Below are 22848 nucleotides of genomic sequence, written 5' to 3' on the forward strand. Positions count from 1 at the left end.
CATGATTGAATATAAAAGGAATCAGCTGGTTTTTGAAGTCCAACCAAAAAGAGAAAGTTTCAACTTCAATATTCCATGTATGACATATTATCCTAATAAGTTGCAAGCATATAAAAATGTATTTGGCCTTAGGGACATAGTGTAAGCACTGGTGTTTTTTTTGTTTTTATTTCTAGAAAAGTGAGTGTTATCGCTTCTTGCATGCTAGCAGAAGTGATGGAACCATTACACTTAACCTATTAGTATAAGCAGTGGTAAGTCATATACTTCTTACGATGATCTAAAATTGTAAGTAATATTATCCGAATAACTAGTATGCACCAGTGTAAGTGAAGGTTGGGACTAAGCTAAAAGTTTGACAATAAAGCACCATAAATACATTTTGTATTATCCACTAAGAATCAATTTATGAGTTAAAATTGCTTGTAAATAAGTAGTAGAAGCAGTAACAACATCCTAGCTTCACAGTAACAACATCATAGCATCAAAGTCTGATTGCTTCATGTACCAGCAAACAAGAATAAATCATACTAACCTAACCACCTAATTTTATAAGGTTGGTTACAAGAATTAAAGCATGTAATAGGCACCACACGTAGTGTATGAGATAGCTTTTAAAAAATTAGTGGACCTCATGCTTAACCATGGATACAAGTATGTTATCCTCGAACCTATAGCATGAATTATACACTTCATTCCAAGACAAAAGTATATCTGGATGATTCTTTTTTCTCATCTGTTGTTCAATCTCGCCAACCTCCCATTTTGATGTCACTGGAAAGTAAACATACACAAATTTTTTCTGACCATTCCTGTGGGATCGACTGCTGGCTTGTTGTTTTACTGAGGGATTCCAAACAATGTCAAGAAAAACCAATCTTGAGACCCCTATAAGACTTATCCCTTCTAAACAAGCTTGCACGAAACACTTTGACATCACTCTTAAGGTCATTAAGAAAATCAATTGATATCTTCCACTGCTTTACATAAAGTTTCCAATCCATATATAGAATCCCTTGACCTGAAGTCCATCCAAAAAGAGACTTGAGTTGTTCTTGATCAGGTTTAGAGGATCAAGAAAATGACTAAATAATATATCTCTCTTCCTCTATTTTAGCCCACCACAGTGTCTGATCACTTCAACAATTTATTTTTACTCTAATATTTTGATCCAACTGGCATTTTCTTTCTTTTAGCATGCTTTTAAACTCAGAGAACTAGTTTATTTTCTCCACTAGGGAAGGGTGAACAGAGATCAAAGACACCAAATTTTGTTTATAAAAGGATCCTGGAGTCTCTAGAATTCTTTTAAGCAAATCCTTCTGTAAATCTATGGGCTTTAAGTGTATCACTGTATCCCTTACACCTAGAAAGCTTATACTCTTTACCTTTTCACCTATCCCTTAGCTCTTTTATTGATCGGGCATTCTTGTCAATGGAACTGCTAAGAGAAGCCTATTTCTGCTCTAAATCTACAGTAAGCTTTGTACTGATAATGTAGAGGATATTGTATATCCCTTTGATGTTTTTATGGAAGAAAGTTCCAAAAACCAGTGTTAAAAGTATACACTAGTTAGCCAAATCAGTAAGAAATAGAGAGGAACAAGAAGAATCTGAAAAAGAGAAATTTTACTAAATGAATTTGTTCAATTATGCTGAGATGATATGAGCTAATATTTATAGATATATTAGCTTCTTATGATAGCTATATAATGATAGTTGTCACTCTATTTAACTAACCTCCACACTCACTTAATGTGCACATTGACTTTCTCTAACAAAAATTTAACACTCTATTATTTTTTGGGCTAAGGTTTGAACCGTCTTTACTATGTATGTAGACCTGAAACCAATTGTTTCTACTTAGAAATAAGTGTGAATAGTGATTATTTAGGGTGGGAACATTTTTGGAGATGGATTTAAGTATTAAATTTCACCTAGCTCAAAGTTAAGTTGAGCACTTTTCTATCCATTAAATTTTGGTATATGATTTTTTTTCTTGGGTCATCTTCCAACAATCATTAATCATAGAATATAAAGAGTTATATGGCCTATTATATATCTAATTAAATCCTTTTATGTCTTCTTTCCAACGCAAATGGCCATTTTTCAACCCGAGTTTTGAATTAAAAGTTATAAGTATTTTAATGGGACACTGTCCAAGGTGCGTGATTGGGTCGCGAGGCAAGGTTGGAGCTCCATATTTGGGGTCGCAAGCCAAAGATCCAGCTCCACGTTGGGTCCGCGGTGCAAACCCCCTTTTCCAGCTATTAAAACATATTTTTCCACGTTAAATCAATGGTAAAAAAATCCTTTAACCCCCCATAAATCCCCCAATCCATCCTATAATCGTAAAATTATCGCAAGATCAATTGAAATTCCCCAAAATCTAATCTCTCCCTCTCAAGAACATCAAGGAGGGATTTCTCAATTGTGAAGCATGTAGATTCCAAACTCAAGGTTATTCTTTGATTTTTCTCCATCCAAGATATATAGGACAATCCTAATTCCCATGGGTGTAAGTTTAATGTTTTTATCAAGCTTTAAATTATATATGTATGTATATATGATATGTTTTGAAATTGGTTGAAGAACTTGAATATTGAACCCCCTTTTTATGATGAAATTATGTGTTAACTATGGGATTTTTTTAAACTTGATTTATATTCATGAGTGTATGTGTAATGTGTTTCAAGCGTGTTTGAGAGCATGATTTACGAAATTCCCTCTACCATGATGGAATCCATTGTCATAACATGTTATGGATTCTTTAAAAAAGGATGATTAAAAGTTTGAGTTAAATATTATATTATCATTTATGGATTGACAATGTTAAATGATACAATGAGAGGGTGTTTTCTCATTTTATAAATGCTTTGTGTTTAATGGAAGAATTGTATTTGATTAATGAAAGAGATGCCCACCCTATGTTCAAGTCTTAAAGAAGTGTGTTTTCGCATAGGTTTTCATATGCTTCAAAATAAGAACTCTCATGTAATGTTTAAATCCTTTGGTGTTCATTAATATTTTTTTGAATGAAAGGGCTATGAACATAACACAATATGATATGGCTTACAAGTCTAGGTATGATGATACCTAATTATGAAATGCCCTTAGCATGAAAGATAAAGTATCTTATAATAATGAAGCATGATTTTAAAAGGCTAAAACTGGGCTCAAGGAGGGCTAGATAGAAGACTAAGAAGGCACGACTTTAGATAACTGGTAGCCCAAAATCATATTTTGTCGATACAAGTTTTCATGATAGATTGTCCCAAAAAGGGGCATATTTACTGTATACTATCATGCACCAAGCATAACTCTGATCTTTGCGGCAAATTAGGATAGGAGTCTCAACTTTCTAGTTAAAGGAGGGTCCATATAACTTGTGGGTGATAAGGTCGGAATGTCATCTAGTCCAGAAGTAAAACAAAGAGTTTGTTTACATTTACAAGATTGATCATGGTTTACATTTTAAAATTTTGCCCATGTGTTTTTGTATATATTATGATAAATTACTTTCACAATGCTCTCAATTATATTACATGAAATATATGTTATTTTTTATTAGTTTTGCATATAATATTTCTAAGTATTGACTCCTCATAATACATATCTTGAGGCACAGTCTTGTGGTCATCACATCAGTAGAATATTTAGGATAATGATAGGATTGGTGAGCCATCTATCTTTTGAAAAACATTTATTTATATGTTTACTTCTTTTAGTTTATGGTCCAGATTAGGGCCTTATCCCGATCTAGATAGTTAGTATTCAGTAGAGGCTTCATGGACAAGATTGGCTTGCTATATTGTCATAACCCTTTTGACATGTTTTGACTATAAATTTTTCATTGACTATCATTATATCATCTTTACTTCTGTTTCATATGAATTATGCTTATGATAGTATATTAAGGGGTCTTTTTGGGCCTTTATGGTTTGGGATGCCCATTGCGGCCAGGGCCTAGGCTCAGGTCATGATAAGCTTGCTATTAGAGCATGGTTCATGGTCCCAGGGTATCTATGAATTCGTGACTAGAAGAGTTTTTCTTATAGGTGTGTTGTGCACCATATTTATAATCAGGAGGCTACCGGGCATTTAGGATATGTTTTCTATTATTTTATACTCTAGTTCATGCTATAGTGATGTCTATATGAAAGTTGTTCAAATTTCTTTCTTGATCTAATTTTATGGGCCATGCCTCATTGTCGAGGCAATACAAGTTTAAGAGTTTAGATTTTGAACAATGTGGTCTTTCTGATTGAGTTATCCATAAATTTATGAAATACCACAAGACTTGAAAGGTGTCCATTATTGCTTCAAAGTGTGTTGGTTCAAGTGTGTACCCTTATCTATATACATCATGTATTTGAGCCTTAGGTATGAAGTGTATTTAGTCCATTTTAGAATCCTTGTTGCACATGTCACGATTAAGGGTAGAGATATGTATCAGAATATTGGAATAGTATTTCCACCCCAGTAGTATGTGTTAAGATGTCATAACCTATTAATAGTAAAATGGTCCCAAAGTTAGTGTTATGAAGTCATAAGTTAAGAAGTTAGAGTGAAGTTAAATCTTGAGTGAAGAAGGTAGTTGTAGTTATGTAACCTTTTAGTGCAGGATGGCATGACCTTTATGTTAATTGGATAATATTGTAGCAAGATTTGTAGATTGTATGATAGTCTGTGGAGGAACAGATTATCCATGATAATTATTTATTTAAAATAGGAAAGTAGCTCAGGATGAAAAGTTATGGTGATTATAAAAGCATTATGTAGTAATGGCGTTATGAAGAATATGTTCTTGTAGGCCGTAGTTATGTCAGATAAGGAATTTAGGTTGACTTCCCAATTTGATGGACTAGTATAGTATGTAGTATACTTCGTCGGTGGTACACGTTGATAATGCTCTAAGCTTGAACTTTAGATGTTGATCATGGCGATAGAATGTTTGGTCAAGGGAAGTGATGCAAAATTTATTGGAATGAATTAGTAAGTTTGATAGAGTGTGTGAAAGAGGCCTAGGTTGATAACTTACGAGAAGTTTGAGTTGGAAAATTTGATGTATAAATATGGATATGAGTATTAGTGTTGGAGCAAGTGTTTATAATAGCCTAGGTGTTTATGGAGTCTATTATGTTTAAAATGAGCTTATGTTGTCCTTAGATTGAATATAGGACATCCCAAGATAGGTTCTAATGTATTGGGGAAAGTTTAGGTATGGAAATTAGGTCAGAGATTGTAAAGGGGTGAGTTTGTATTGGCTTCCTGTTGCAAGGGAGCCATGAAGGCCCATTGCCTCAGCTTCATACTGGGCTATATGCCGTGAGCTATTGCTTAGTGTTGGGCTTTACGGCGTGAAGCTGGAGGTTTTCCTGGGGCTTCGAGCCATATACCTCCCTTTCTTTGTCGACGAGATTTTATTTTAAAAGTATTTTTAAGGCTATTTTGGTCCTTTTATTTCCTATAAACCATCCAATCTTTTCATAACCCATTTTAAGCTTTAAAACTTCTGTTTTCCATAAAAAAATCACATTTTATTCCCAAACTAAGGTTAAAAGGTAGTGAGTTTAGAGTTCAAGCTTGGAGGCTATAGAAAGTTGAGAGTAGTGCCCTTGAAAGGAATGTCTTAGCAAAAAGTTAGTGCTTTTCCTATATAGTTTATCAAGGCAAGTCTAACCTTCAAGTTTATAGTGATACCTCCACCCCCCATTGTGTTGAGAGTTGTGGTTACAGATTTGATGAGAAGATATGTTCGCAAGTTTATAATTGTGACTTTAATCTAAGGAGAAGATGGATTAAGGTAGTTCTTGAATTTTCTCATGGTGGAAATTTTCAGGGAAGAGTCATGATAAATCTATTCCCATTCTAGTAAACTCCTTCTACTTTAATTTAAGAGGACATAGTACAAATTTCTTACATATTCAAGCCTGTCTATGCCAAAGGTTTGAGTTCTCTATTCAACTTAAATCCATATTCCGACTTCCAAACTAGAAACAATAATGCTCCTCAGAAATCCAAGATTTTAAGTATTCAAGTTCTATATTATGATGTTCATGATCAATAAATCCATGTCTAACTTTATGCTTAGTTCTGAGAAACCTTGCTTTCTAAGTGTAACTGATTCATTTTATGGTAGGATTAGCCCAAAGTGATAAGGTTTATTAAAACTCATGGATATTTTTAGTTCTTTAAATGAGGAGCAATAGCTTCACGTGTAAATCCTTGTCTCAATCGTTTACTATATTAATTCCGCCTTTATATTAAACAATTCATGATATATGCACTGATGTTTCTCACTGTGGCCAGTCCTAATAACATATTTTGTGTTGTGTTTATTCCCGAATGACGCTTTACTTATGTTCTAGACATTTGATATATGAAGCACTTCGTGCCTATGGTATCGTATCTTCATCTCATGTCCCATCTAGAGTAGTGCAATAAATATAAGTTATAATTGAATAGTGTCACTCGTGTTCGTATTCTTGCGCTCTAGTCCCTCAATGACCTTCCAAATGTTAGTATTATAGTGGTTATGGAAGTGTAGTAATATTATAGATAAGAGAGTAGATATTTCCTATAGTGTTAAATTTTGGTGTGACTACTTGACCTAAGGTTAAGTTTTGAAGAACATGCATATTGAACCCCCTTTTTATGATGAAATTATCTGTTAAGTATGAGGTTTTTCTATAAACATAATTTATATTCATGAGTAGATGTGTAATGAGTTTCAAGAATATGTTTGAGAGCATAATTGACAAAATTCCCTCTCTCATGATGAAATCCATTGTCTTAACATGTTATGGATTATTTAAAAAAGGATTATTAAACATTTGAGTTAAATTTTTTACTATCATTTATGGATTGACATTGTGTAACAATACAATGAGAGGGTGTTTTCTCATTTTATAAATGCTTTGTGTTAAATGGAAGAATTGTATATGATTAATGAAATAGATGGCCTTCCTATATTCAAGTCTTAAATAAGTATTTTTCTGCATAAGTTTTCATATTCTTCAAAATAAGAACTCTCATGTAATGTTTAAATCTTTTGGTGATCATTAATATGTTTTTGAATGAAATAAATATGAACATAACATGATATGATATGCCTTTCAAGTTTAGGTATGACGATACCTAATTACGAAATGCCATTAAAATTAAAGATAAATTATGTTATAAGAATGAATAAAAAGGCTAAAACTGAGCTCAAATAGGGATAGATGGAAGCCAATAAGGCACAAGTTCAGATAACTCGTAGCCCTAAACCATGTTTTACCGATATGGGTTTTTATGACAGATTGTCCCAAAAGGCAGATATTTACTATATTCTATCATGCACCAAGAATAACTCTGATCCTTGCGGTAAATTGAGATTGGGGGCTCCATTGTTGAGTTAAGGGCGGGCCCATATATCCCGTGGGTGATGAGGTCGGGATGTCATTTAGTCCAGAAGTAAAATAAAGAGTTTGGTTATGTTTACAAGATTGCATGGTCTACATTTTAAAATTATACTCTTGTGTTTTTATAGATATTATGATAAATTATTTTCACAATGATCTCAATTATTTTACATGAAATATATGTTATTTTTGGTTAGTTTTGCATACAGTACTTTCCAAATATTGACTCCCCATAATATAGTTTCTAATGCATAGTCCCATGGTCCATCACATCTGTAGAATATTTGGGATAATGATAGGATTAGTGAACCATCCATATTTCGGAAGGCATTGATTCATATGTTCACTTCTTTCGGTTTATGGTCCAACTGGGGACCTTGTCTCAGCCTAGAAAGTTAGTATTCAGTACAGGCTTCGTGGACGAGATTGGCTTATTGTATTGTCCTAACCCTCTTGATATGTTTTGACTATAAGTTTTTCAATAACTATCATTATATCTTTCGCACTTCTGTTTCATGTGAATTATGCTTATTATAATATGCTAAGGGGTCTTTTAGGCCTTTATGTTTCAGGATGCCCATCGCAGACAAGGCCTCATCTCGGGTCATGACAAAAAACCATCAACTTGATCACTGCTTTACTTTAGCTTAACACTCCCCCTCAAGTTGATAGCTTGAAGAGGTTCTTCATCCGTAATTTATTCAGTAGATACTCATATTGATTTTTTCCCAAGGCTTTTTTGAGAATGTCTGCAATTTGTTCTTCTGTTGACACATGATTAGTCTTGATCATCTTCTAATTAATACTTTCCCTTACAAAGTGACAATCTATGTAAATATGTTTTGTCCTCTCATGAAATAGATGATTGGTTGCAATTTGTATTGCTTCCTTATTATCGCACGAGATCGATAAGTTGTTTGATCAGAACACCTAACTCTTTAATCAAACCAAGTAAACTTTGCACTGTATGTATCCATACTCCTAAACTCTATTTTTGAAGAAATTTTGGTTACAGTCTTATGTTTCTTTGACTTTCAAGATATTAGAGCATCTCCAAATTTTACTACATATCATGCAACCGACTTTCTAGTTTGTTAGAAAATGCTCCAATCAGAATCACAGAAAGCTTTCAGCTTATTTGTAGTCTCTGCAGGCATAAACAATTCCAGACCAAAACTACCATTTATATATGTAACGACTCTTAGAGCATCTTCTATATATGAGGCCTTTAGACAATCCATATATTGACTTAGCACCTATACCACAAATGATAGGTCAGGTCTAGTTATGGTGAGATATAGTAACCTTCCTACTAATCTTTGATAGAATGTTGGATCCCTAAGGACTGTATTACCATCAACCATTCCATTGGAAATATAATTGTCATATTCCACTGAATTTAACTTGTAATTTACTTCAAGTGGATTGCTAGCACAAGCCAGCCTCAGAAATGAGTTCAAGAGCATATTATCTTTGGCTTAATACTATCCCTTCCTTTGAAATGACTATTTATATTCCTAAGAAGAACTTCAGGTCTCCAAGGTCTTTCATTTTAAACTTGTGGCATAAATCTGATCTATCTTAATTAATGAAGGTGAGATTATTACCAGTCACCAATCGATCATCTATATAAACAAGAATGATTACCATCTCATCTCATGATTTCTTATGAGCAAAGAGTAATCAAAGTGACTTTAAATGAACCCCTTTTGTGAAAGAGCATCAATTAGTTTCTTATTCCACTCTCTAAAGGTTTGTTTCAATCCATATAGAGATTTTTACAATTTACAGACCTTCTGATTCTCTCCTTGTCTGTAAAAACCATCAGGAACATAAATGTATACCTCTTTTAAGAGATAACTATTGAGGAAAGCATTTTAAACATCCATATGAACTATCAAGCACTGTTTAGAAGCAACAAGTGCAATAAGTGATCTGACATTCACCATCATAGCTATAGGTGCAAAAGTGTCAGAATCAACACCAGTATTGCACTATAAACTTAGGCTACTAGTATAGCCTTACACCTCTCCACCTCTCCCGAAGCCTTATACATTAGTTTGTCTACCTATCTGTGGCCAATAGGCACTTTACTAGGAGGTAGATCTACAATTGACCAAGTTTTGTTCTCCTCAAGATTTGTCATCTCCAACTTGACAGCTTTAATCCAAGATGGATCTTTGGAAGCCTTAAGGAAAGAAGAAGGCTCAGGGATAGATGAATACATAAAGAGATATTGATGATAATGAGTAGACAACTTAGAGTAATATAAGAAAACATGGGATAGATGTATTGATGTGCTAAGGCAGACTTAGAAGTAACAAAGTCATACAACAAGATAGAAAGATTCCTAGTTCTTGTGGATTTATTGAGAGTAGGTGCAATTGGAGGATCTAAGTGAGATGAAGAGTGATTAGGGGCTTATAAGGTGGATGAGGGAGCAGATTCATTCCACTGCTCCTGGGAAGAGAAAATGCTAGGAAGGGATGAAGAGGGAAATGAAAGAGGATCTGAATTATGATCAATAGGGGAAAGTTATAACACAGGGAAAAGAGAAGACCCAATAGAGTGAGTTTGAAGAAAAGGAATAATAAGTTCATTAAAGATTATATTCCTACTAAAACAAAATGATTTGGGATAAAGGCCATATAGTTTATACCCCTTGTGAGTGGAAGAATACTCTATGAAAATACTAGGAATGCCTCTAGCTGCAAAATTATTAGAACCATAAGTACTGGAGGCATAAGAAAGACATCCAAACACCTTCAAATGGCATAAAGTAAGATAATGCTAATATAACATCTCCTAAGAAGATCTGTGATGGAGAATTTTGGAAGGTATTCTATTAAGAAAAGACACAACAGTGTCTACACATTCACCCTTAAATTTGAGAGCCTGCTTGGAACCTAAGGATTTGGCTATGCCCAAAATTATTCTATGTTTCCTTTCCACCATTCCATTCTGTTGAGAAGTGTAAACATAAGAAGTTTGATGTAATATACCAAGAGCAAACATACGAGACTTGAATTCATGACTACGAAATTCACATACATTATCAGTTTTTAGTACTTTTATAGATTTGGAGAACAAATTTTGTATCTTAGTAAGGAAATCTCTTAGTACAACTATCACTACATATTTGAATTGAACAAGAAACAACCAAGTAAATATAGTGTAATCATCTACTATAGTAACAAAAAACCTCTTGTTATTGTAGGTGGGTACTCTGTAAGGACTTCATATATCACAATGTAATAGATCAGAATTAACCTTGGACATAGAAATTCTAGGATGAAAAGGTAGATTTGCATTCTTTTAAAAAGGACAAACAGTACACACATGATATTCACACTTCAAATAAATTAGTGCAATATGTTTCTTCAGAACTTCAATAGGAGCATGCTCCATTATTATGTGCCAGAGAACACTAGAATCAAATAACAGTTGCACATTATTAGTAAACCTATTTACATAGTTTTGTTGAGTAGAAATCCTTTTGAGACTATACAACCCCTGATCCTCTATACCAATACCCAACACCATGCCAGTATAAAGATCTTGAAATATACAAAAGTCAGGAAAGGATCCCACTAAACATTGTAATTCCCTCAAATTTGAAATAGATAAAAGATTATACTAAAAAATAGCCAGATACAAAACATCAAAAATGGAAGAATTGGTTAACATTCCCTACTTGATGTGCATATTTACCTACTCCTTTATTCATAGTTTTAGGTTGGTAGACAATTAGCTTAAAACAATGCTCCTCTGTGTGACTATTATAACCACAAAATTCACACACCTTACCTTTTTCTGTGATGAAGCTTTGTAACTAGATGTAGATAATCTCCCCACATAACCTCCTATAGGGTTTATATTATTTTCTAAATGAGTACCACTCGAGCTACCTAATCCCAGATAGACTCCCTTACCTTTTTTCCCTGAGGATTTGACGACGAACCTGGTTTGTAGGTAAAAACACCTGTTGCTTCTAAAGTGTCAGTTACTTGGTTGATGTGAGAACCATTAGCTATGTAAATTTGACTTTTATCATCTATAATCATGGAATACACCTTATTAAGTGATGAAATATGTTTTATTAACTATATTTTACTTTAATACTAAGAATATGTCTTATTAAGGCCAATAAGGTAACTTTCTAGCTTTACAATAATTGCATCCTAGATAGGGTATCAAATTTATCCCAGAGAGTTCTCATGAGAGAGAAATAGTTAGAAACAGACAAAGTAGCTTGAGTAAGGATTACAATTTCTCTATGCAGAATTAACACTCTAGACCTATTCACTTTATCAAACCTTTCCTTTAAACCTATCCAAATACTATGAGCATTGAAAGCATAAATGAAACTACTCAACAACTATTTTTCACTAAATTCATAATCCACTATAAAACAACAACATTTACTCTCTCCTACTAGTCATGCAAAGACTTATTAAAGAGATCTTTCGCATAACGGCCTTCAACGAAGCCTACTTTATTTTTTTTATAAGAATTAGAACCATGAATCTACTCCATAAAAGCTTAATTATAAGAACTAGTGAGATGAATCAAAATAAAAGAACTACCTGGATTATTATTAGTATGTAAATATAATGGATGGTTATCATCAATTTCAATTATAACAGAATGTACAGTTGTATTTGTAGGTACTGTTGTTGTATATGAAGCTTATGTAGAGAAATTTTGAGTATTCACACTGACAGAGCTCTCAAGCTTATTTAATGAATTTATTATTGCACAACTACTGCATTGGGATAACGCCCTCTCAGAAAAAGAAGAATTATCTAAAATAGAGAAATTTTGCTAATTGAATTTATTCAATTACAATAAGCTGCTATGAGCTGGTATTTATAGACATAGTCTTATGAGAGTTGCATAATGACAATTGTTACTCTAACTAACCTCTGCACTCACTTAATATGCATACTAACTATCTTAACAACGATCAGCTTGATCACTGCATTACTTTAGCTCAACAAACAGTATGCGCTTCTGTGTTTCAACCTTATTCAAAGTTTTCTACCCAAGGATTTGCTTATTACAAGCAATGTGCCCTTCTTCCAAGACTAGAAGACTAGGAAATTTTAGATGTTTCTTTATAGTATCTTTGACATAATCATCTTCATCTTCTCTTATAAAAATCCTGAACAAGTCATAGTTGATTCCCAAAACACTCTTATTCCCCACTCCCTCCTAGGATCTCAGCTTCACTATGTATATAAGATGTGAATTTGTTTCAAATATGGAATAAACAATGAAAGACACCAATAGTACATTCTTTTTCCTGAAAGATAGATCTTTGATGTTCAAGTTGTGGAAGGCATTGTCCACCTCACATTTCTAGAACTCATTTTCCCAGTTAAAAAGCAAATTAGATGGAGCTATGATTATAGGCTGACACTTCGGAAATAGCTTCATAAATGACTGAAGAATACTACGGTGAGTTAGTTTTTTTAGGTGCAAGGTGGATGTGAGGTTATGCATCCTCATTTTCTATCAGATAGGGGCTCTCGCATCTTCTTAAGATTTTATATTTCTAGCAATGTTGTTCCACATGAACTCAAATCCTCCATGTTAATGAGGATACATTGTTGCTTTGGCACTTAAGGGAACTAAATACCACACGATTCCTTAAATAGTTGATTTGGTTTATTTTGTGGGGTCAAACCCATGTGGAAGAAAATTTCAAGTGCCAATTTACTTGGCTAGGAAATGAATTTGGAGAACAAATAAAAATTTGCAAAGGACCAATTTTATGTTTATCTTTCCTTTTCTTATTTTGTGCTTGGAGCCCAAGTTTGGTCATCTATAAAAGGATGGTATTCTTCATTATTTAAACCATCCAAAAATTCATAGTTATATCCATCATAAGAATAGGGAGTTGAGAGAGCAGTTATCTTAGGTGTATTTAGGATCTCTCCCCTATCTTTATTAATAACATAAAGATGACTATTTTCTAATGGATATAGGATCATTCTAACCTGAACCGCGTCAAATCTAATGAATTCTCTTATTCTTTACTTCACGTTTCTACTAAAAATTGGCATCAGAGCCAATATTTTGTATGCGTATACTCTGCGGTTGTAGCACAACCTAAATTTCTACATCAGAAATGAATTACTATGTTTTTCTATATTTCTAAATAATATCGGTAGTAGAAGCGGAAGAACAAGTAACAATGAGTTCCATGAAGTTTGAATTGATAGATTTACTAGGCATAATAATTTCAATATCTAAAATATCAAGATGATGATGTTACTGCAGAGGGAAGGTTCATCCATAATATTAATGGAAAGTACCCTAATAGTACATCAGACATCAATAAGGAAATGATTTATGATGATGCATTGAGCGTTATCCAATTGTCCATTACACCTAACATGCTCTATGAAGTGAGTATAGGTACCAAGGAGACAACCAAACAGTTATGGGAAAAGCTCTAAGGGCTTTACCAGTATCGGTCAGTGACAACAAGTATGTTGTTACAATAATCTACTCACACATTTAAGATAGAGTTAGGTATTTTTTTGCAAAACAATATAGATTCATTCAATAAAATTGTTATGGACTTATAGACTGCCAAAATTAAAAATAATTAGGAAACACTTACATGACTGCCAAAATTAAAAATAATTAGGAGACACTTACATGTGCTTTTTTATTTTCATTAACTTTGAATTATCGTGATATTGAGAATTCAATAATGTATATCGAAGATCCCATCACTGTTGATAAAGTGCGGCAACACTTAACTCTTGTGATTTGCAAAGGTATTTTGAAGGAGACAAAAATGATGAATCTAATGAGCTCTTTGTGAAAGGATATAATAGCTAACAAACAAGGAGAAAACAAAGCACAGGTTGAAGTCACATTTGAAAAAACAATTCAGAGTGTTGGGACTGCCACAAGAAAGGGCAGTTTGAATGACATAACCCAATGTCGAATTCTAAAGAAAAGGCGAGTGTTTTCATTGTTGAAAAAGTGCATGATTTTGATAAAGAATATGTACTTAAAACCTCATCGAATAGTGGATACTATATAAATAAATGGGTTCTAGATTCTGGTTTTACTCTGTATATAACATTTCGAAGAGGTTGGTTTAACAACTATGAGAAAAATGGAGGAACCATAGTAATGGACAATAATGCAACTGGTAAAATAGTTGGAATTAGCTCATGAGGACTATTATAGAAGTCCATCGTATTCATGAACTGAAGAAAAATTTGATCTCACTGGGTTCTCTGGATTAACAAGACTATAAGTACATGAGTGAAGGAGAAATTATGGAGGTGACTAAAGGTAATGTTGAAGTCCAAGTTAGAGAATGGACTCTATACATTCGTAGAAAGCACCATTGCTGGCTCTACTAATTCATTTATAGTATATTTATCAAATGATGATATGGCAAGATTTTGGCACTTGAGACTAGGTCATATGAGCGTATGAGGATTATAGATACTGAGCAACCAAAACCTTATGAATGGTGAGAAGATTAGCACACTTGAATTTTGTAAGCATTGTATATTTGGAAAGTGGAAGAAGGTTAGTTTCAGCACTAGAAAGCATAAGATGAGAGAGGTACTAGACTATATCCATTAAGATTTATGGTCCCTTTAAAGTTCTATCAAAAGGTGGAAAGAGGTATCTTCTCACATTCTTTAATGATTTTGCAAAGGGTTTAGCTGCATTTTTTGAAGGCAAAAATGATGATAGCATTTAAGGAGTGAAAGATATTGGTTGAGAATTACATTGAATAGAAAATCAAGTATCTTTGCACAGTTAAGGATGAGGACCTTTGCAGTAAAGAGTATAATAATGTCTACAAGGTTCGTGGGATCTCAAGATATTAACTAGTTAGGCATACACCACAGTATAATGGAGTTTTTGAGAGGATGAATAGAACTCATCTTGAAAAGGCCTGTTGTATGCTCCTACAAGCTAAAAAGTATGAAGTGTTTTGGGATGAAGTAGTTCACACTACTTCTCATATTATCAATCGATCTCCATCATCAGTGATTGACTTTAAGATACCAAATGAGGTATGATCAGGTGAACCCTCTAACTATTCATACTTGCAAGTATTTGGGTTTCCAACTTATTATTATGTTAACAAAAGAAAGCTTGAACCAAGAGCTAGAAAGGCCATATTTATAAGGTATGTGGATGGAATAAAAGGGCCTAAATTTTGGTATTTTTCTTTACTCAAAGTTGTAGTTAGTAGAGATATTATCTTTTATAAATCTTTTTTACTTAATCCTCATAAAGCTTTTATATAGATATCAAGAAATGAGAACAACAAGTAGTGGATCTATCAGTGGAGCTTACCAAGGAGAAAAAGGATCAATCGGCTTAAGTTGATAAGTCAACAAGTGTAGACATTGAAGAACTTGTTATCAATGAACTATACATAATTGCAAATAGATGGGACAAAACTGATTACATATGCATTCATAGCTGCAGAAGAAGAGATCAAGAATCTAGAGCCCTTCTCATATGTTGAAGCAACTTCTTGTAAGGATGCTGCAAAATTGTGGTTAGACATGATGGAAGAGTGGAGTCTCTTCATAAAAATTAGATGTGGAACTTAGTTAAAAGTCTAAAAATAAAGAAGCGAGTTGGATGCAAATAGATCTATAGAAAGAAAAAGGGAATTCCAGAAGTTGAAAATACTATGTTCTAGGTGAGACTGGTTGGAAAGGGTTTTAGTCATAAAGAAGGAAGTGACTACAATGATATCTACTTCTAATCATAAAACATAGATTAATTTTCCTGCTACTAGCATTGGTTGCCCAGTTTGATCTGGAGCTTCAATAGCTTGATGTCAAAATTACTTTCTTACATGGTAATTTTAAAGAGAGAATCTATATAGATCAACCCAAAGATTTCCTAGCTGAGGGAAAAAAAGATCTTGTATACCAATTGAAGAAGTCTTTGTATGGTTTGAAGAAGTTCCCTAGACAATGATAAAGAGATTTGATGTATTCATGACTACACATGGATTCTAAAAGAGTGCATTTGACTTTTGTGTGTATCACAATAAGATATCTAGTAACTCTAGGAATTATTTACTGATGTACGATGATGATATTCTTATTGCTGCTAAAATTATTATAGATATAAATAATTTAAAGAAATTGTTGAGCAAGGAATTTAACATGATGGATTTGGGAGCTATAAGGAAAATCCTTGGAATAGAGATTTCAAGAGAAGACAGTGTTGTACATCTTTCTCAAAAGAAGTATGTTAAAAAGGTTCTGGAGATATTCAATATGCATATGAACAATCCTATAAGTACGTCGTTAGCTCTTCATTTTAAACTGTCAAAGTTACATATGCCTTAGTCTGAGGATAAGGTAGAGCATATGTGATGCACATCAAAGTGACACTACTCTAAGAAGGCCTGTCACAATAAGTCAAGCGATGGACCTTCAAGCATTGCAAGCTTTATGGATGAAGATAGAATCTTTGGAAGATTCCCACATGGAAGACTTGAAGTTACTTAATATATTAAGTGTCTACCATATAAATTAGCTTGTAATTTAAACGAAGGCCAGTTTGTTTTTTCTATATCTTTTGTTAATCCTTTGTATAAATAGTTAACTATTAGGTTTGGACCATTAGTTTTAGGATATTCAAGAATTGTACCTCCTTTGAGAGCTTAAAGCCCCATTGTTGATTTTCAACACTTGTCCTAGAATTTCCAAGTAAGATTACTACCTTCTTGAGGATTCTAATAGATTAGGTGCTTTTACTTCCTAATTAAGCGGTATTTCAGTTAGTTTCACCTTTTCATATTTAAATTATTTGAATCTAATTGTGTCTATATTTCTTGAATTTATATCATTAAATTATATTTATTTTTTTCTTGTTTCATATCCAATTGGTATCACGAGCTTGCATTAGATTTGTTTCTGCAAAATCTAAGTTTTGGGTTAAAAAAATCCAAAAAAATTAAATTCATTAAAGTTTGTTTAATATTATTTCTCCCAATAGGCCCATTTTTTCAAACTTGTTTCCTCTTCTTTTCTTGTCAATTCTAGCTAATTTACTTTGGATATTAATTTATACTTAATGTTAAACTAGTTCTTGTTGGTTTAATTTGTTCGTACATTTTTTAATTTTGTTTCATTGTATGCATGTTTGTTCACGTTCCCTTGTCTTTAACTTTTTTTATTTTCCTTTCTTGATTTACATAAACTCCACTCCATCCCAAAGAAATAGTAACACTTGTGAATTATTTAACGGAATTGCCTTTCAACCTTGGGTAAAAAAGTAGTACCACTTGTGAATTATTTATGCTCATGACTCCGAAGGACCACAAGCTAACCCATGACTGATATCTGTACCTATAAACTGCATAATATCTCATAAAATATGCGGAAACATAAACTGTAAGGCCATAAGTTTCAATACTGATACATATCTAAAAAACATGGTATAACAATATCAAAAAGAAACATAAATACTAAAGTCTGAACATCTAATATGACATTTAGTCCGAAAGCCTCTACCTGATCTGAATAAAGAGTTGAAGGAACATGTCTCCAACTAACTCGAGGAACTGAAAAACTAATCTGAAATACTACAATAAAGTAATAATAATATTGTCCTCGAATGAAGAAGAGCACTGACTGCGGAAATCTACAATGCTACTGCTGCTCTCAAACTTGTGCCTCTATACCTATGGCGTCAAATAAAACACCATAGCATGAATACGTCAGTACGACTGAATGTACTGAGTATATGAGTGAGGTAGGCTAAATGCAAAGGGTTTTATATACATGAACAATGCTGACTGATATGAATGTGTGAATATATACATACATACGTAACTACAACCAAACTCGTAGTGATACTGACTACTGAGTCTGAATACTGACAACCTGAGTTTACTGATGCTGAGATACTAAATGAATGAGTTTACTAATATTGAGATACTGAATGACTGAGTTTACTGATATTGAGATACTGAATGACTGAGTTTACTAATATTGATATGTAATTCACTAATAAGTTAGGAACTGATACTGTATTACTGAATACTGGGAGACTAATACTATATTACTGATAAAAGAATGATAGTTTGGGATAGTTCTGATTATGAAGAATTGATTTGATTAACCGTATATAACAGTCCTGAAACTAAGCTCGTGATAACATAACTACTGAGTATGAATACTGATGACATGTATTTATTTATAACATCTATGATAACTGAATTCTGATAACTGATATATCTTATAACATAAGTTTTGATAACTGATAGCATGAATGATTGTATCTAACAGTCCTAAATTTAATGGAACTAGCTGAGCTCCGTACTATATCTGAGTTGACTGTATCTGACAGTCCTGATATGCTGAAGAACTATCTGAGTTCTTTTACTAAGATTGATATTGAAATTGTGGGAAGTATTTATCTAACTGACATACCCCAAATATGCTATAATAGCTAAGCTGGGGTCCAATCTCTGCCTTGATTGCAAGGGTGTCAATACCACGCCACAGGTAAGGACAAGCTGTGAGTGACCCTCATCTGGCAGGTACTCTAATGAGAATGGTTGGAAACCTCATCTGACAGGTTAAGCCACCTCATCTACCCTTAACTAACAAGCATTGATGTCTCAACCTATGTTGGCTATATAGTTCTAGAACGCAAGGAATACTTTTAAGAATCACACCCTCTAGTGGCAGGTGAGTTTCTATCCTTAGGTTCGTTCGGTGCTGAATCCTACTCCCAACTAAATCACATTGAACTGAGTATACTGAACTGATTTCCTAGTTCATACTAGAATTAACTGAACTGTTACTGATTGTTCTGTTTAACTGAACTGAACATGGACTAAGTTTATTGAGTTCCGATGACTAGCAGAACACTACTGAATTCTGTTAACTGACTAAATGCTACTGAGTTCTATTAGCTAACTGAAGTCTACGGAACATGGCTTGACTGAGAGTATCGTGAAAACATGACATGGCTCTAGTCACACAACTATATTTTTTGGGTACAAATACCCCCAGGACACGATGGAAGGAAACTAACATGACTTGACATACAAGAGTACTTGACCAACATTAACAATCCATAATATAGCATCTATGGTGGATTCATAAATCAAGTGGCTTTCATAACCTTTTCATATAGCTAACATCTTGGTCAATTCTGATATCATGACAAGCCAACAACATATTCATAGCACATTAATAGCATAGAAATCATCTTGATCAAGTATACATGGCATAACTTAAGAGACATGGCAAAATCTTGGAGCATGAAGACTAGGTACTTGATCATTATTTATTCGTTGAGGCACATTATCAAACACATGGTAGGCATAGATTTAGCATGGGAGTCAACTTAAGCATATGGATATGGCATGAAATAATCATTTAGATCACAAATAGGTTAAAGTGCTCAATTTTTCTTCACTTAGGCATTTTAACAAATACCTTGCATGCACTATTTTGGGCATAGGCCTAATGATAAATTTTATACATAATAACACCATAATTCAACTCAATTCCACCAATTGAATCCACAAAATATCATGGTATCATGAACAACATGTAAAGATTCGAACTTTATTCACACAACATGGAATTTACGTGAAATCATAAAACATGGAGTAAGGGCTTGTTAATTGAGCACTCTTAAATCATGAAAACATAATTATGCCTACGGATTATAATATAGTATTTAAAATCATGGTTCTTGGACTCCTACGAATGAAAGAAATCCGTGGATGAACACTATGCATACCTTAGGTGGAAGATTCTTGAAGAAATTCTTACACATGTTCTTGATTCCTTGACTAGGGTTCTTGTTCCTTTGAGAGAAAATAAATTGGCTCTTGAGTTTGAAAAACTTGAATATCATATATTTTTGAAGAAGGATTTGATTCTTGTTATAGGTTATGATCTTGAGAGAAACCTTCTTTTGATATTGAAGATAAATAAGGAGTTATGTTCTTCAATTGATGGAATTTGGGTCATCGAATTAAAACCCTAGCTTGAGTTCTTGAGAGGATTTTTAGAAGAGGAGTATATTTTGCTTCAAATAAGCCTTAATCCCGTGTTTAGGGTATATAAAGGGGTGGAAGATGACCAAAATACCCCTAAGGAACAATTAAGGTCAAATCTGTCCCTAATTGACTGTCTGATACACTGAAGTAAATTGATCATAACTTTTTATTTAGATGTCTAAATGGGATGAAACTAATTTCATTGGAAAGAAGACTCAAAGATCTTTCCATTTATAAATAAAAGCTCTCACATTTTATTATATATTGGGAGTTATGATCATTTGAAGTTGACTGAAATTTTTGACCTGAAATGTGCCCGGAATGCGGGAGCATTTCAGACCAATGAGTTAGCCACTGAAATGCACCCAAAATGCACTTGAAATGTGTCCAATACGTACTAAGGACTTTCTTCATCGCAACACAACTTTAAAATCTAAAAACGGAGGTCGTAAAGGTCATCATATAAATCCCCAAATTTAGGAGGTCTAAAATGAGAGTAAGTGTTGGACTTGAACACTTAGCAAAAAAATTTTCTAAGTGTTGGAATCTCTCATGGAGCTTTACGATCTGAATTTGACATGCAATTTTTACGGGGTCTTACAATATCTCTTCCTTGGGAACATTCGTCCTTGAATGAGACTAACTGAGAGGGGAGAAAAGACAACTGACGTGAGTACTGAGCATGAACGACTGAATATGATTTCATGGTTGACATAACTAACAAGCTGAATATATCATACTAAACATGCATATCTGATGCATGCATAACTGATTTATGAATAAAGGACTGAGTGTTCTGATGAACTAAGTTTTCTCAAAATGAGAATGCATATCTGATGTATAACTGATAAGCTGAGTCTATGCATATCTGATGCATGATTATATGACAGATGTGATACGTGAATGTATGACTGAAAGTGTTTATAAGCTGACCACACGTATCTAATGCGTGGATACATGACTGAACTGACTGATGAGCATATGGCTGAACATGCAATGGTAATGGTACCAAGTTTGGTACTGAAATCTGCACATGAGAATAAGTAAGCTCAAGGAAGACTGTTATGTTGAACTGAAAATACCGATGAGTCTGAGATTAATCACTCAATATGCATGAGCAAAAACATGAGAACATAACTGAGTCTGGAACATGATACATGAGTTGAACTGATTCTATAATATGTGATATGGACAGAGTATCGTGGGCTAAACTGAGCCATTAAGAACATAGATTACGACTGAAATTTAGAGCTAGAGGGTCAGCTTTTAAGTAACCTTTCCTCCAGCTGGATTCATCTAGAGAAAAGAAAGTGGCATGTTTAAATCACATAAGGTCGGGGGATATAGGGTATGTCTCCCTTGGGACTCTAGGTCCCTTGAAGAATAGTGACTTAGCTGAGATACTAAGGAAAACTAAGGCGGTGTACAAGACACTTACAAACAGAATTGTGACTTAATAGCTAGGATCTGAAACTGAGACATGATGCATGAACTTAGCTGAGTACGAGTTCATAAATATACTAACTTATCTGATTAACTGAATAACTAGTAATTAAATACTGGGTATGTAAGACTGAATTGTACTTAGTTTGAATAGCTGGACTGAGACCATAGAGTATTAAGTATATGAGAAAGGACTGACTGACTAACATGAGGTAGCTGAGCATGGATTTACCAAAAAGGTTTGAACTAAGGATATACATGACATGGTATGAATTTATCTGATCTGTAGGGGTATAGCATGAGTCATGAAAGCTGAGTATACTATAAAGCATGATACGTGTACATGAGTCATTAGCTATATGACCTAAGTTTCGAGTTTTTTGTATTCGTGAGACATGATTCATGACACTGAGTGATTTACATTTGAATCCCTATGCTAGGAATTGAAAGCACACATGATTCTATGGAAAACGTGTGAACATAAGTGGTGTTCTTGGAATTTATTCGTACTACGGGGTAAATTGAGATCCTTTATACTAGGAATTAAAACCGTACATGATTTATGGAAAAGTGCATGATCATGGTTCATGAACATAGAGTTGATATGTAACACATGAGTTGATTTCGTGATAGCTGAAGAGAAAAACTCTGCAATGAGATGAGAATGGGTTTGGAATTGTCTTCCCTTACTGCTTTCTATACCTACTGACTCTACTACTGAAATCTGAGGTCCTGGCTTAGGTACTTGATCTACCATCACATACCTACATTCTGTTCAACACCTTCCTGTCTTACTAAATATATCATCTGATTTTGTTTCCTCATATACTGCTAATAACACATTCACACCTTCATGCTTAATTTTTAGTCAAAAAACTTAACTTTTTAGCTCGTACTGTTCAAGCCTACTGATCTAATCCCCATGAATACATAACCTAATAAATAGAATAATACTAT

At 33.6% G+C, this 22848-nt stretch overlaps 1 pseudogene; it reads right to left on the reverse strand.

Moving 5' to 3' along the window:
- Positions 1-530: 530 nt before the first annotated feature.
- LOC107871896 overlaps positions 531-22848 on the reverse strand; it is a 75123-nt pseudogene continuing 52805 nt past the window's right edge.

Source organism: Capsicum annuum, chromosome 5 (assembly GCF_002878395.1).
Source record: "Capsicum annuum cultivar UCD-10X-F1 chromosome 5, UCD10Xv1.1, whole genome shotgun sequence".
NCBI lineage: Eukaryota > Viridiplantae > Streptophyta > Magnoliopsida > Solanales > Solanaceae > Capsicum > Capsicum annuum.